This window comes from Bufo bufo, chromosome 8, assembly GCF_905171765.1.
Source record: "Bufo bufo chromosome 8, aBufBuf1.1, whole genome shotgun sequence".
Classification (NCBI taxonomy): Eukaryota; Metazoa; Chordata; class Amphibia; order Anura; family Bufonidae; genus Bufo; species Bufo bufo.
Genome location: NC_053396.1, coordinates 204385321 through 204402480, shown reverse-complemented (window position 1 = coordinate 204402480; position 17160 = coordinate 204385321).

The following is a 17160-nucleotide window of genomic DNA, read 5'->3' as shown; positions in this document are numbered from 1 at the left end:
GGCAAGGACCTCAAAGGTAGTATTTTCTGAAATACTACCGGTACCACGAGCCACACAAGAAAGGCAGTGGGAGATTAGGGAGGTTAACAAGTGGCTCAAGAACTGGTGTAGGAAGGAGGGGTTTGGGTTCCTGAAGAACTGGGCCGACTTCTCTCTGTCGGCTACAGGCTCTATCGTAGGGATGGGCTGCACCTCAATGGGGAAGGGGCAGCTGTGCGGGAGAAGATGGCTAGAAGGTTGGAGGAGTGTTTAAACTAGGGACTGGGGGGAGGGTAATTACACTATAGGAGGGGAAGATAGTGAAGATAGAGACCGGGGGCAAGGTAGTGGGACTGGGGGAGGAATGGATGGAGGGACTAGAACAGTTCAAAAGGAAAGGTGTAGGGTAAAAAATATACATAAACCTTTCAAATGTATGTATACTAATGCCAGAAGCCTGACTAATAAAACTGGGGAACAGGAATTAGTGATGTGTGAGGAGGACTATGACATAGTGGGAATAACTGAGACATGGCTGGATGATAGCTATGACTGGGCGGTTAATGTAAAGGGTTACAGTCTGTTTAGAAAGGACGCCAAAACCGGAAAGAGGGAGGGGTCTGCCTTTATGTAAAGTCCTGTCTAAAGTCCGAGTAGATATAAGTGAGGGACATGAACATGTGGAGTCACTGTGGGTCGAAATACATGGAGACAAAAACAATTATAAAATACTAATAGGAGTTTATTATAAATGGAAATTGCGCTGCTCCCAGCTTCTGGCACGTGGAAATTGCGCTGCTCCCGACTTCTGGCACGTGCGGCATCCAGATGCTGTGTAACAGCATCTGGACGCCGCACGTGCCAGAAGCTGGGAGCAGCGCAATTTCCATCAGCAGCATTTTCACAGACTTGAAAAAGGGGTCCACAGTACCCCGAAATGCGTTGTCACGATAAAAAAAATAATTTAAAAAACCTATTGGTTTGAAACAAACTCTGGTTGTGTTTTGCGCCTATGGTCCACCCTCCACTCGACCCCAGAGTCCAGTGGATACATACTTCCTTTATGAGATGTACATGTTTTAGTTTCCCAGTATATACTGTATCTGGGTAGTGGAAGACCCCCATAATAACGACCTCAGTATGATTTGCTGCCTCGTCTATCTCGTTTAGTAGTAGATTTTCTGTGGACTCTGGTATATTAGGTGGTTTATAATAAACTCCTATTAGTATTTTATAATTGTTTTTGTCTCCATGTATTTCTAACTAGCTGGTTAACAGTTTCTTGGCAATAACTAAAGACAATTACCTTTCCCAACTGGTTCAGGACCCGACTAGAGGGACGGCCATACTGGACTTAGTATCAACCAATAGGCCTGACAGAACAACAGACGTGCAGGTTCGGGGACACCTGGGAAATAGTGACCATAAAGTAATAACCTTCCAATTATCCTTCAAACGAGCGTTTCTACAGGAAGGAGCAAAAATACCAAACTTCAAAAAAAGCTAAATTTAGCCAACTAAGAGAGGTCATAGGCCTAACTAACTGGGACAAAGCCCTCAAAAATAAAAATACAGCCACAAAATGGGATATTTTTTAAAAGCATCCTAAAATCTAATTGTGAGAGGTACATACCTTAAGGGAATAAAAGGTTAAGGAACAAGAAGAAACCAATGTGGATAAATAGAACTGTAAAGAAAGCAATACATGAAAAAAAAAATCATTTAAATCACTAAACCAGGAGGGTAGCGAGTAAGCACTGAAAAACTATAAGGAAAAAAATAGAACATGTAAAAAACAAATAAACCCAGCCAAACTAGAGACCGAGAGATTAATTGCCAAAGAGAGCAAAACTGACCTTATAATTGTTTTTCAATTATATAAATAGTAAAAAGTATAAATCTGAAGGTGTCGGCCCTTTAAAGAGTAATGAGGGGGAAGTTGCAGACAGCAATGAGGAGAAAGCAAAGCTATTAAATATTTTTTTCTCCACTGTATTTACTGAGGAAAATAAACTGTCAGATTAAATGCAGAATGTAAAAGTAAATTCCCCATTAAAAGTGCCCTGTCTGACCCAGGAAGAAGTACAGTAGCGTCTTAAAAAGATTAAAATAGACAAATCGCCAGGACAAGATGGCATACACTCCCATATCCTAAGGGAATTAAGTAATGTCATAGCTAGACCCTTATTTCAGATATTTGCGGACTCTATACTGACAGGGAGTGTTCAACAGGATTGGTGCATAGCAAATGTGGTGCCAATATTCAAAAAGGGTCCAAAAACAGAGCCTGGAAACTATAGGCCGGTAAGTTTAACATCTATCGTGGGTAAACTGTTTGAAGGTTTTCTAAGAGATGCTATCTTGGAGTATGCAGCGGCCGGCCGACCTAGGGGTGATGTGAGTGTAGTGGTGGCGATGTTCTGAGTGGGTGTAGTAGTACTCACAGTTCAGTTGTCCCCTGGGGCCAGCATGCAGTGGATGGGAAGACAGCACTAAATCCTCCGGGCACTCTCGGTTGCAGGGAACACCAGCCAGATGTTTGTTGAGGTGCCCTTGATGGTAGTGGGTATGCTTAGGGTGCTTTGGTGGCTGGGCCCCTGTGTTCATGACGCCAGCACCGTAAGGTGCAATTAAGAGATGGAGCAGAAGAATGAGGAATGAGGCAGTAGTTAAACCAAACAGGAACTTTACTTGTCAGATGTAGTAAGGCATCCAATATCATCACTTTGTCTTGCATACAGATGGCAAAAAATGGTAAAGCTGCAAATCCAATTTAGCAGGTTCCTTAAGGTGAAGTGTAGAGGTTAACTCCAGCTCACTTTAGTAAAGATGTTCTTACTTGGTTCCTAAACTTGCTCTGATCACTCAACCTTTCAGTAGTAGTTTAGATGCTCTGTAAATAAGTATTCTGACAGATGGCCTTTCTGTCCTTTATTATGGTGGGGCAGCTGGTAGCTTAGAAACTCTCCACCTAATGCTAAGGTGACTAAAACCTATAGTCTAAAGTCTATAATTCAGTGATCCGACAACCCAAGGGTGATCTCACTTACGGCAGGCAAACTCTCTGCTTCATTATTTGAAAAGGTTGCGGTCCTTAAAGTGATAATCCACTTTATACCCTGGAAGGGTAATTTAGAGTGTAGGATCAGATAGTCCTAATCTTGGACTCCAAGGTTGAGGTAAATTGGTTCCCCTAGGCTAGGCCCAGGAGGACATAGACAAGACTGTCTCCTCTCCTTCCTCCTGACTCCTAGTCTCTCATTTTCTAATCTCAACTCCCTCTAACTTCCTGTGGCTGCAGTATTTAAATGATGTGATAGAGACCTCTAGTTGTATAAGTGTGTAGTGCATGTTACCAGCCTGTAATATGGACTTAGCAGCATAGACAAAGGAATAGTGCAAAATGACATCATAAAATATATATATATATATATATATATATATATATATATACACTGCTCAAAAAAATAAAGGGAACACAAAAATAACACATCCTAGATCTGAGTTAATTAAATATTCTTCTGAAATACTTTGTTCTTTACATAGTTGAATGTGCTGACAACAAAATCACCCAAAAAAAAAAAAAATGGAAATCCAATTTTTCAGCCCATGGAGGTCTGGATTTGGAGTCACACTCAAAATTTAAGTGGAAAAACACACTACAGGCTGATCCAACTTTGATGTAATGTCCTTAAAGCAAGTCAAAATGAGGCTCAGTAGTGTGTGTGGCCTCCACGTGCCTGTATGACCTCCCTACAACGCCTGTGCATGCTCCTGATGAGGTGGCGGACGGTCTCCTGAGGGATCTCCTCCCAGACCTGGACTAAAGCATCTGCCAACTCCTGGACAGTCTGTGGTGCAACGTGACGTTGGTGGATAGAGCGAGACATGATGTCCCAGATGTGCTCAATTGGATTCAGGTCTGGGGAACGGGCGGGCCAGTCCATAGCATCAATGCCTTCGTCTTGCAGGAACTGCTGACACACTCCAGCCACATGAGGTCTAGCATTGTCTTGCATTAGGAGGAACCCAGGGCCAACCGCACCAGCATATGGTGTCACAAGGGGTCTGAGGATCTCATCTCGGTACCTAATGGCAGTCAGGCTACGTCTGGCGAGCACATGGAGGGCTGTGCGGCCCTCCAAAGAAATGCCACCCCACACCATTACTGACCCAATGCCAAACCGGTCATGCTGGAGGATGTTGCAGGCAGCAGAACGTTCTCCACGGCGTCTCCAGACTCTGTCACGTCTGTCACATGTCCTCAGTGTAAACCTGCTTTCATCTGTGAAGAGCACAGTGCGCCAGTGGCGAATTTGCAAATCTTGGTGTTCTCTGGCAAATGCCAAATGTCCTGCACGGTGTTGGGCTGTAAGCACAACCCCCACCTGTGGACGTCGGGCCCTCAGATCACCCTCATGGAGTCTGTTTCTGACCGTTTGAGCAGACACATGCACATTTGTGGCCTGCTGGAGGTCATTTTGCAGAGCTCTGGCAGTGCTCCTCCTGTACCTCCCTGCACAAAGGCGGAGGTAGCGGTCCTGCTGCTGGGTTGTTGCCCTCCTACGGCCTCCTCCACGTCTCCTGATGTACTGGCCTGTCTCCTGGTAGCGCCTCCATGCTCTGGACACTACGCTGACAGACACAGCAAACCTTCTTGCCACAGCTCGCATTGATGTGCCATCCTGGATAAGCTGCACTACCTGAGCCACTTGTGTTGGTTGTAGACTCTGTCTCATGCTACCACTAGAGTGAAAGCACCGCCAGCATTCAAAAGTGACCAAAACATCAGCCAGGAAGCATAGGAACTGAGAAGTGGTCTGTGGTCACCACCTGCAGAACCACTCCTTTATTGGGGGTGTCTTGCTAATTGCCTATAACAAATTGGAGTGTACCATACACACATATGAGGAACACTACAAGTTTGTCAATTAAAATAAGCAAATAACACTGTATCAGCATGGCTTCATGAGGGATTTGTCATGTCAAACAAATTTAATCAGTTTCTATGAGGAGGTAAGTTCTAGACTTGACAGCGTCGTATATCTGGACTTCTCCACAGCATTTGACACTGTACCACATAAAAAGTTAGTATATAAAATAAGAATGCTTGGACTGGGGGAAAATGTCTGTATGTGAGTAAGTAACTGGCTGAGTGATAGAAAACAGAGGGTGGTTATTAACGGTACATACTCAGATTGGGTCACTGTCACTAGTGGGGTACCTCAGGGGTCAGTATTGGGCCCTATTCTCTTCAATATATTTATTAATGATCATGTAGACGGATTGCATAGTAAAATATCAATTTTCGCAGATGACACTAAACTGTGTAAAGTAATTAACACTGAAGAGGACAGTATACTACTACAGAGGGATCTGGATAGATTGGAGGCTTGGGCAGATAAGTGGCAGATGAGGTTTAACACTGACAAATTTAAGGTTATGCACATAGGAAGGAATAATGCAAGTCACCGTACATACTAAATGGTAAAACACTGGGTAACACTGACATGGAAAAGGACCTAGGAATTTTAGTGAACAGCAAACTAAGCTGCAAAAACCAGTGTCAGGCAGCTGCTGCCAAGGCCAATAAGATAATGGGTTGCATCATAGATGCCCGTGATGAGAATATAGTCCTACCACTTTACAAATCACTGGTCAGACCACACATGGAGTACTGTGTACAGTTCTGGGCTCCTGTGAACAAGGCAGACATAGCAGAGCTGGAGAGGGTCCAGAGGAGGGCAACTAAAGTAATAACTGAAATGGGGCAACTGCAGTACCCTGAAAGATTATCAAAATTAGGGTTATTTACTTTAGAAAAAAGACGACTGAGGGGAGATCTAATTAATATGTATAAATATATCAGGGGTCAGTACAGAGATCTATCCCATCATCTATTTATCCCCAGGACTGTGACTGTGACGAGGGGACATCCTCTGCGTCTGGAGGAAAGAAGGTTTGTACACAAACATAGAAGAGGATTCTTTACGGTAAGAGCAGTGAGACTATGGAGCTCTGCCTGAGGAGGTGGTGATGGTGAGTACAATAAAGGAATTCAGGAGGGGCCTGGATGTATTTCTGGAGTGTAATAATATTACAGGCTATAGCTACTAGAGAGGGGTCGTTGATCCAGGGAGTTATTCTGATGCCTGATTGGAGTCGGGAAGGAATTTTTTCCCCCCGAAAATGGGGACAATTGGCTTCTACCTCACAGTTTTTTTTTTTTTGCCTTCCTCTGGATCAACTTGCAGGATAACAGGCCGAACTGGATGGACAAATGTCTTTTTTCGACCTTATATACTATGTTACTATGTTACTATGTTACAACATATTTTTATATTGACATTAATGGATGCTGACACTAACACCTTAACTGCCATTAACCACCAGGCATACAGATTTGAACCCCTTAATTTCCATAGACCACCAAGGATACAAACATAAACCCTTTTGCTGCCATAGACCAGCAGATATGTAGTCAATGTCCTTCACTGCACTAGACCTGGATACTGTTTAAGGCAAGTTGCACACTAGCGTTTAGGATCCGCAGATCTCTCTGCATTCCGGCATTGCTAGAAGGTTGATGTAGCTGAACGTTACGGGTGGGCCATGGCTGAAGAAAATAGATGATGGACGATCAAATGGATGAGGTAAGTATGTATTTTTTTTAGCCGCCATTTCAGAAAAAATTGATTCGTTACAAAGTGCCAAGAAATTCGGATTCTTGGGGAATCCAATTTTTCCTGAAATTCCGAACAAATTCCACTTTGTTAACTTCGATTGGCTCAACACTAGTAGATTCCTGTAAATATGGCTGAATGCCTGTTGATACCTCTTGTGGATTGGTGAGCTGATACTTGGCAGCAGTCATGTTGTAAGGTGATGAAATCAACAATCTGTTCTGTGAAGGCTTCTAGGTAACCTCCTGTTCCAGCACTAGTAATTCACATAATCAGGCCAGTCTTATTACACGCCTTCATTTACCGTCAGTGAGCTGAAAATATTCATATAGAAACATTGGTAGACAACCGTCTCTCCTCCTCGGAAATCTTTTATAGAAGGATAGATACTAGATAGATAAAGTAACATGGCTTGTATAACTGAAAACGGACATACAGTAAGTTCATCCGGTTCAGCCCAATATCCTGCAAAGAAACTGATGAGGTAAAGGGTAATTTTGCTCATCTGGCAAGTTGATAATAAATAGATGGATACAGTAGATAGATGGATAGATAGATACAGTTAGGTCCATATATATTTGGACACTGACACAATTAATTTTTTTTTTTTACCTGTTTACTAAAACATATTCAAGTCATTTCTATATAATGGACATGGACATAAAGTCCAGACTTTTAGCTTTCATTTGAGGGTATCCACATTAAAATTGGATGCAGGATTTAGGAATTTCAGCTCCTTTAGATGTTGCACCCTGTTTTTATAGGGACCAAAAGTAATTGGACAAATGACTCAAAGCCTGTTTCATGGGCGGGTGTGGGCAATGCCTTCATTATTTCATTCTCAATGAAGCACATAAAAGGCCTGGAGTTGATTTGAGGTGCGGTGCTTGCATTTTGAAGATTTTGCTGAGAAGTAAACATGCGGTCAAAAGAGGTGAAACAAGCCATCCTTCATCTGCGAAAAAACTGAAAAAACCCATCTGAGAAATTGCTGCACTATTAGGAGTGGCAAAATCTATAGTTTGGTACATCCTGAGAAAGAAAGAAAGCACTGGTGACCTCAACAATGCAAAACGTCCTGGACGGAAGACAACAGTGGTGGATGATGGCAGAATAATTACCATGGTGAAGAGAAACCCCTTCACAACAGCCGACCAAGTGAACAACACTCTCCAGGATATAGGCGTATCAATATCCAAATCTACCATAAAGAGAAGACGGCATGAATGTAAATACAGAGGGTTCACTGCATGGTGCAAGCCACTCATCAGCCTCAAGAATAAGAAGGCTAGATTGGACTTTGCTAAAAAAAAAAACTCTTAAAAAACCAGCACACTTTTGGAAGAACATTCTTTGGACAGATGAAACCAAGACCAACCTCTACCAGAATGATGGAAAGAAAAAAGTATGGTGAAGGCATGGTACAACTCATGAACCAAAGCATGGCCATGCATGGCTGCCAGTGGCACTGGGTCACTAGTGTTTATTGACGATGTGACACAGGACAGAGGCATGAATTCTGGGGTTTTCAGAGACATAGCGTGTGCTCAAATCCAGCCAAATGCAGCCAAACTGATTGGTCGGCGTTTCATAATACAGATAGACAATGACCCAAAACATAAAGCCAAAGCAATAAATCAATAGTGATCATACATGGGTGCTAAAAACAGAATGGTAAATAAAAAAAGGGACCCCTCCTGGTCTGGAGGTCTCCACCCCCATTCCATCTACCCCATCTATTTGGAGAAACCATCCATCAACACACACCCAAACCATTTTAGTGAATGACCCCCATTGGAACTATGTACCCGCAGAATTTTGTATATATCTTCTACTAAGAGAGAGTCAGGAGTCAGGACATTTTGTACAAGAATGATAGCCTTCTGCTTGCAACTATCTTCTGTTTGGGATTATCTCTGCGCCATTCCCAAGTTTTTACATTTACACTTATACTTATATTTAGCTTTATACCCTGCAACTGAGGTTGCATCAATATTCCAGAACATTTTATTGTCATTTTTATATATAGTTTTATATATTTTATATTTTTGATAACCTATTGCAGATGTCCCCCACTATTTTTAATATATTTCAATAAAAAATCTTTTTAATAATATTTTTAATAAATAAATCCTAATATTACCATCTAATATACATCTTCTGTAAGAGAAATTAGACCAATAATACTTGATAGTTTGATTCATATATTAAATTCACACTATATTCCCTTCTACATATTAAAATCATTAAATATCCACGATAAGTTGAATAAGTTGCTATATGGACATAGCGAAGGGATCTTATTCTACATGCAGATATGTGTTCCTGAGATTGTGTAACATCGAGTGAGGTATTATACTTTTTGACATAATTATCTATAAAAGATGAAAATGCAACTAGGTATAACAAAAACAATCAAGATTATATAACACAAAAAACGCATGAATGCACCAAAAAAATCGCAGATGAACCGCATGAATACCGCAATATATGGAAGACTACATCTGTGAATACCAGATCCTTTGGATCCATCTCGGCTTTACTATAGAGTCCCTCTGGAAGCTAAAACGAATAAAAGCCGCTAAGCTAGTCAGATCCAACAAAGCCACTGAGGAAGAAGGTGGATAACCTTCGAAACGCGTCTGGCGTGGAGGAATTGGACCTGACAAAAACCGGCTAATCTGCAATTACAACAGCTTGCTATTATTTGCCGTAATAAGAAAGTGCTTTAAAGAAAAAGGAAGCGCGGCCCTTCTGGATACAGCCCAGCGATCTACAGGTGAAGCAGATCCATCTGTGCTGCCAAAGACAGGTGGAACACCTATCCTAATTAAAAGGAGCCCAGTGTGAATCTACGGTGTGATAGAGCATAGCTCTCACCCACAGCCGCAAGACCGGGCTGCATAGCAACTTCATTTAGCAGTAAGACAGCCTTGACATACGCTGCCAAAAGGTAAGCTTACCCTGAACTTACACTACGTGGGACGCCACAGGGTGAACAGCAGGACTAAACCAATACTTCTGTAACTCCATTGATCGTCGCTCAATTTTACTGCATTTATACCGCATTGCTGCTATTGAATCTATAACCTCCTAGTGGATAGCAGCTGTCCATTATTGAGCATACTCCCAGGAATTGTGTGGATTGCAACATTTTAATACAAGGTCAACTCCCAGGAGATCCGCTATACCATAGCAGAAAGACTGAGTATCCGCAATATAACAAATCAGTGAGACGGACTGTCCACTAGTATTGCCGACCTAGCTTTATTATATTGAATATTCTAAGGACTTGAGCACTGTTATATTTAGATTCATATTTATATTTCACATCAATTTGCACGTGCACTTTCCAGCAGTATCAGAAACAAAAGACCGTTTCATGACACTATTTTCCACATTTTTATTGCATTGATTACTGTTTTTTGCATCATTTTTTTTTATTTACCATTCTGTTTTTAGCACCCATGTATGATCACTATTGATTTATTGATTTTGTAGTATCTTCAACACTTTTGCACTTTGGATTTTGTATTCTACGGATATTCATTAGGTATCAGTCACTGCTGTAGCCAATTGATCACAGCCAGTCTGTCGGTGTATCTGCAGCCTGAATAGACCTGTTTCAGACTTCAGATACCATCCACTTTTGGCCGGGAAACCAGACTTTATAGCCTAATATCTACCAGCCATACCAGTGGACTGATATTAGATTGAACAGTATTTTATCAATTAATGTTTTATCAACTATTTTAAAGTATTTTTAGAGACCTAGTTCTGTTTATAGGGTATATCATTTAGTTCTAATCTGTTTATAGTGACAATATATAATTATCTGTACCAATCTATATACCGCTATTAATAAATCAGTGTCACTTTACGAACTCTGTGGTCCAGTTATAAGAGTGCCCATTCTTTTCTATATTACAATTTTCTCTTGGTGATCGGGGTACGACATCTGTTTGGTGCACCTTGCCATCTTGAGCCAGGGGAGAGCCGTCCTTTACCCCAGTTTATATATAAAGCCAAAGCAACCCAGGAGTTTATTAAAGCAAAGAAGTGGAATATTCTTGAATGGCCGAGTCCTCGGATCTGAACCCAATAGAGCATTTCACTTGTTAAAGACTAAACTTCAGACAGAAAAGCCACAAACAAACAGCAACTGAAAACCACTGCAGTAAAGGCCCGGCCGAGCATTAAAAAGGAGGAAACATCGCAACTGGTGATGTCCATGAGGTCAAGACTTCAGACAGTCATTGCCAACAAAGGGTTTTTAACCAAGTATTAAAAATTAACATTTTATTTACAATTATTTAATTTGTCCAATTACTTTTGAGCCCCTGAAATAAAAGGATTGAGTTTAAAAAATGCTTTAGTTCCTCACATTTTTATGCAATCATTTTGTTCAACCGACTGAATTAAAGCTGAAAGTCTGAACTTCAACTGCATCGGAAATGTTTTCTTCAAAATCCATTGTGGTAACGTACAGAACAAGAATTAGAAAAATGTAGTCTCTGTCCAAATATATATGGACCTAACTGTAGATAGATCGATATGAGACAGATTGATAGGAGACAGATAGATATGAGATAGATAGATAGATGACAGAAAGATAGATAGATGTTAGATAGATATGAGACAGATATATGTTAGATAGATAGATAGATAGATAGATAGATAGATAGATAGATAGATAGATAGATAGATAGATAGATAATAGATAGATAGATGACAGAAAGATAGATAGATGTTAGATAGATATGAGACAGATATATGTTAGATAGATAGATAGATAGATAGATAGATAGATAGATATGCGACAGATAGATATGAGATAGATAGACAGATAGGAGACAGACAGATAGATAGATGACAGAAAGACAGATAGATGTTAGATAGATAAATATATATATATATATATATATATATATATATATATAGAGAACAAAGAAGTAGGACTGCACTCCAAGATAGTGATAAAATCAGCAAGTGGTTTATTCACCCATAATATGGCAAGTCTTGCGACGTTTCGGCTCACAAGAGCCTTCCTCAAGCTATATATATGAGACAGATAGATATGAGATAGATAGACAGATAGGAGACAGACAGATAGATAGATGTTAGATATATATATATATATATATATATATATATATATATGAGACAGATAGATATGAGATAGGCTACTTTCACATCTGCGTTTTTACTGGATCCGGCAGGCTTATGATAATACAACTGGCTGCATCTATTATGAATTGATCCGGTTGTATTATCTCTAAAATGATCAAGACGGATCTGGAACTAAAACCACTGTAAGTCAATTGGCGCCGGATCTGTTTTCTTTCGTGTCCGAGAAAACAGTTTTGTCTGCGTTCATTGTCAATGGGGACAAAACTAAAGTGAACAGAATGGAGTGCACCAGAATGCTTTCTGTTCCGTTTCGTTGCGTTCCCATAGGATACTGATCAAGAAGGATCCGGCATGAAACACAATGCAAGTCAAAGGTGCTGGATCCGTCTTGATCAGCATCCCATGGGAACGCAACGGAACAGAATGCATTCTGGTGCACTCCGTTCTGTTCAGTTCAGTTTTGTCCCTATTGACAATAAATGGGGACAAAACTGAAGCGTTTTCCTCCGCTTTTGAGATCCTGGGATAGATCCCAATACTGGAAAGGAAAGCACAGATGTGAAAGTAGCCATAGATTGGTAGATACATATGAGATTGATGTATTGATAAACATGAGTTAGATATGAGATACATAGATGTATAGGAAATGCAGTGACCAAGGAGGAGCCGGAGCAGAGGATGGGAATTACTGGCTTTACTGACACAGTTGCTCTCTTGGACCATGTAGTAAAAGAAGAAAGACATATCATTTCTTCCATCAGCGAGCACCCTGGTTCTGAGGCTCCTACCTGATGGTAGTCGGGGTGCCTGGGATGTTAAGTGTCTGCATGGGTGCAAGGCTGGCTGTGTAGAGTGCAATAGCCAGCGTATGGTGTAGGAGTCAGAAAACAAGGCCAGTGGTAGAATAATAAATGTCTCTCTTTACTGCAGTGCAAAATGGGAGTTGTAGTACATCCAACAATAAAAAAGGCACAGTTTCTACTATACACTGTGCAATTCTCTCCAAGATAACGGTGAATGGATTTAGGCAAGCATGGGAGTTATGGCCCTCTTTCCTCTCTAACTGTCTCAAGCCTCTTCCAGTGGAATCTATGGTGGGCAATAGTTCCTTGGCAATAAAGGCTGTAGTGTCCACTGAGGGATACAGTGTTTTGAAGGCATGTCTGGCCAGGATGTGTCCAGGTGTGAAAGCTGTCTTAATGGTGTCCCTCACAGCAGCAAAGGTAGAATGGTTGTAGTTTCATGTTAACTTGATAACTCCTATACTTGACCATGCAGATTCTAAGTTCTTCTTTTTCTTCCTCTCTTTCTTTCTTTCTTTCTTTCTTTCTTTCTTTCTTTCTTTCTTTCTTTCTTTCTTTCTTTCTTTCTTTCTTTCTCCTTCTCTCTTTCTGTGGAACTTGCAGAGATCTGTTAGTCTCTGAAGCGTTCTTGGGCCTGAAAAGAAAGAGCATAAGACACAACTATCTCTGAACTCTTCTAGACAGACTGGGAGGTCGGATCTTAGATCCCTACCCAACTTCCTACAAAGGGCTAAACCCGGAGTATTAACCCTGGTTGTGCCATCCATACACAGCTATGCTGGGGATAATACAGAACATAACAATACATGACATAATACTACATAACATTAAAAGCAAACTATTTGCAGATACTTGCTGTCCAGGGGTAAGGCAGAAATAGATAGATATAGAATATAGATAGATAGATAGATAGATAGATAGATAACAATATACAGTATATTCTGCATTGTATTCTTCTGAGTCAAGTGATGAGGTGGCCATTATTCATTATGGCATTGTTTGACTCTCTGCCCAGATTTCTAGGGCCCGCTCATACGGAGCACCTGGGGGTTATATACTCTCTACAAGTCTGGTCCAGTAACACAACCGCAGACTGGATCCTGCACTGCGAGACCTCGTATCCGCTGAATCATGGCGTACGTCTATTTTTAGAGACACCTCTGCATGGATCATCATTGTCTAATTGTGTATTTCCCCATCACTTTATTAATGAATGTGTTTTTGTTTAAGTTGCTGATATTCTGTACTTGTCTTGTTATGACTCGAAGGAGTAGATAACATCTCTGCGCCTCGTTGTTTCTTGGTTCTTTTTTCATATTCAAACTCTGTTGGGTGGGGTTCAAGATGGTCTCGACCTGCAAATGTTTTAAAGGGAATGTGTCATCCGAAAATGACCTATTGTTTAAATATCTTTTTTTTTTTACCACTTAATAGTCCCACAAGGAGACTATAACAGACAGCTTTTTGATTGCTTTTAAATGCAATGCGCTATCCCTATAGTGCATTGCATTTTAATGGCAATGCTATTCTAACATTGACCAGAGAGGCGCAGCCTGCTGAAAATTACTGAAGGCAGGTCTGGGGCCTACATCAGACCCCAGGCAGCCTTCACACACATCATCACCCCACGATCACATTTGTGGGGTGCCGATGGGAGACAGAGGGAGTCTTCGCCCTCTGTCAGCACTTTACATGCTGCAGTTACCATTGCCCGCGGCATGTAAAGTGTTAAAAAGATGTTAGAGCAGGGCCGTAGCTCTTATGTGAGAGCCGGGTCCCTGCTCCCTGCTGCACAGGGGACCCGTGCAGCGCTTAGACTGGGCCGCCTAAGGCCCCTTAGTGACCACCGTAAAAACACATATGGGTGGTCACTAAGGGGTTAAACAAAAAACATAAAATCCTGCAGTTTTTGCCCTGGCTACTAAGCCTAATAATAGGCGCCACTTCTTAGGCTGAGTTCACATCAGCGTTCAGTCTTTCCGTTCTTCTGCTCTGGTATAGGAGCAGAAGAATGGAAAGGACGGATTCGGCACTTAACTGAGCCGAATGGAACCTAAGAACCCCGTAGACCCATAGATTTGCCTCCGCTTCAAAAATCTTCATCTGAGCGGAAATCTAACGGACCCCATTATAGACATTGCGGCCTTCTCATAGGCCCACAAGCAAGAAAGGAGGTTACTGATGAAAAAAATCTAGAATATTCGAAATTACGAATATATATCACTATATTCTAAATATTTGTGAATTCTCGAAGTGCCGATATTCGCGATTAATATTTGCGATTCGAATATTCGCGCCCAACACTAGTTATCACCTCTGTGTATGGATAAGACAAGATCCACCATTCACAATAGGTGATTGTCAAAGCTTATCTATTGTTCCCTTGTACAATGACTCCTACACAGGTCACAGGACATGCCTAGAAAACTCTCCCACAGAAGTCAATGAGGTCTCCTGCTGACCATTGTGTTTATGGCCCATGTTTCTGCTGTAAAGCAGCTCAGGCAAGATGGCCATCCCTATAATCATGTTCAGGGAGAAGAACAAAAAAATCTGCGAACAGAAGATAAAAACAGATTAGTAAAAAAAGGATGTGAGTTGCTATCTGGATTAAACTGGCAGATAACATTTTGGGTGACACATTTCCTTTCAAGTCTGAAACTAAATTTGTTATGTAGGTCATGTGAAATCCTATGATGCTCATCAAAAATGTAAAGTTTGAGGTATTCTACTTCTTCAACCTATACACAAAAGAATGGACTCTCTGAACGAGGAGTCGATCATTGACAATGTGATATGGAGATAGGAACAGATGTGTAGGTCACAGAATATCCAAGGCTAAGCAAATACAGGGAGTGCAGAATTATTAGGCAAGTTGTATTTTTGAGGATTAATTTTATTATTGAACAACAACCATGTTCTCAATGAACCCAAAAAACTCATTAATATCAAAGCTGAATATTTTTGGAAGTAGTTTTTAGTTTGTTTTTAGTTTTAGCTATTTTAGGGGGATATCTGTGTGTGCAGGTGACTATTACTGTGCATAATTATTAGGCAACTTAACAAAAAACAAATATATACCCATTTCAATTATTTATTTTTACCAGTGAAACCAATATAACATCTCAACATTCACAAATATACATTTCTGACATTCAAAAACAAAACAAAAACAAATCAGTGACCAATATAGCCACCTTTCTTTGCAAGGACACTCAAAAGCCTGCCATCCATGGATTCTGTCAGTGTTTTGATCTGTTCACCATCAACATTGCGTGCAGCAGCAACCACAGCCTCCCAGACACTGTTCAGAGAGGTGTACTGTTTTCCCTCCTTGTAAATCTCACATTTGATGATGGACCACAGGTTCTCAATGGGGTTCAGATCAGGTGAACAAGGACGCCATGTCATTAGATTTTCTTCTTTTATACCCTTTCTTGCCAGCCACGCTGTGGAGTACTTGGACGCGTGTGATGGAGCATTGTCCTGCATGAAAATCATGTTTTTCTTGAAGGATGCAGACTTCTTCCTGTACCACTGCTTGAAGAAGGTGTCTTCCAGAAACTGGCAGTAGGACTGGGAGTTGAGCTTGACTCCATCCTCAACCCGAAAAGGCCCCACAAGCTCATCTTTGATGATACCAGCCCAAACCAGTACTCCACCTCCACCTTGCTGGCGTCTGAGTCGGACTGGAGCTCTCTGCCCTTTACCAATCCAGCCACGGGCCCATTCATCTGGCCCATCAAGACTCACTCTCATTTCATCAGTCCATAAAACCTTAGAAAAATCATTCTTGAGCTATTTCTTGGCCCAGTCTTGACGTTTCAGCTTGTGTGTCTTGTTCAGTGGTGGTCGTCTTTCAGCCTTTCTTACCTTGGCCATGTCTCTGAGTATTGCACACCTTGTGCTTTTGGGCACTCCAGTGATGTTGCAGCTCTGAAATATGGCCAAACTGGTGGCAAGTGGCATCTTGGCAGCTGCACGCTTGACTTTTCTCAGTTCATGGGCAGTTATTTTGCGCCTTGGTTTTTCCACACGCTTCTTGCGACCCTGTTGACTATTTTGAATGAAACGCTTGATTGTTCGATGATCACGCTTCAGAAGCTTTGCAATTTTAAGAGTGCTGCATCCCTCTGCAAGATATCTCACTATTTTTGACTTTTCTGAGCCTGTCAAGTCCTTCTTTTGACCCATTTTGCCAAAGGAAAGAAAGTTGCCTAATAATTATGCACACCTAATATAGGGTGTTGATGTCATTAGACCACACCCCTTCTCATTACAGAGATGCACATCACCTAATATGCTTAATTGGTAGTAGGCTTTCGAGCCTATACAGCTTGGAGTAAGACAACATGCATAAAGAGGATGATGTGGTCAAAATACTCATTTGCCTAATAATTATGCACTCCCTGTAGAAGGCTAAAGGGTGTATTAGACACCTCCATTCTGCAAGTGTTTTGTCCCGGCAGTCGCCAGATAGCTAGCAGAGACAACCACTTCTATTACATGCAGCAATGTCCTCTGCATATTGGGGAGGAACGATCACTATGCCATCACTCATCCCC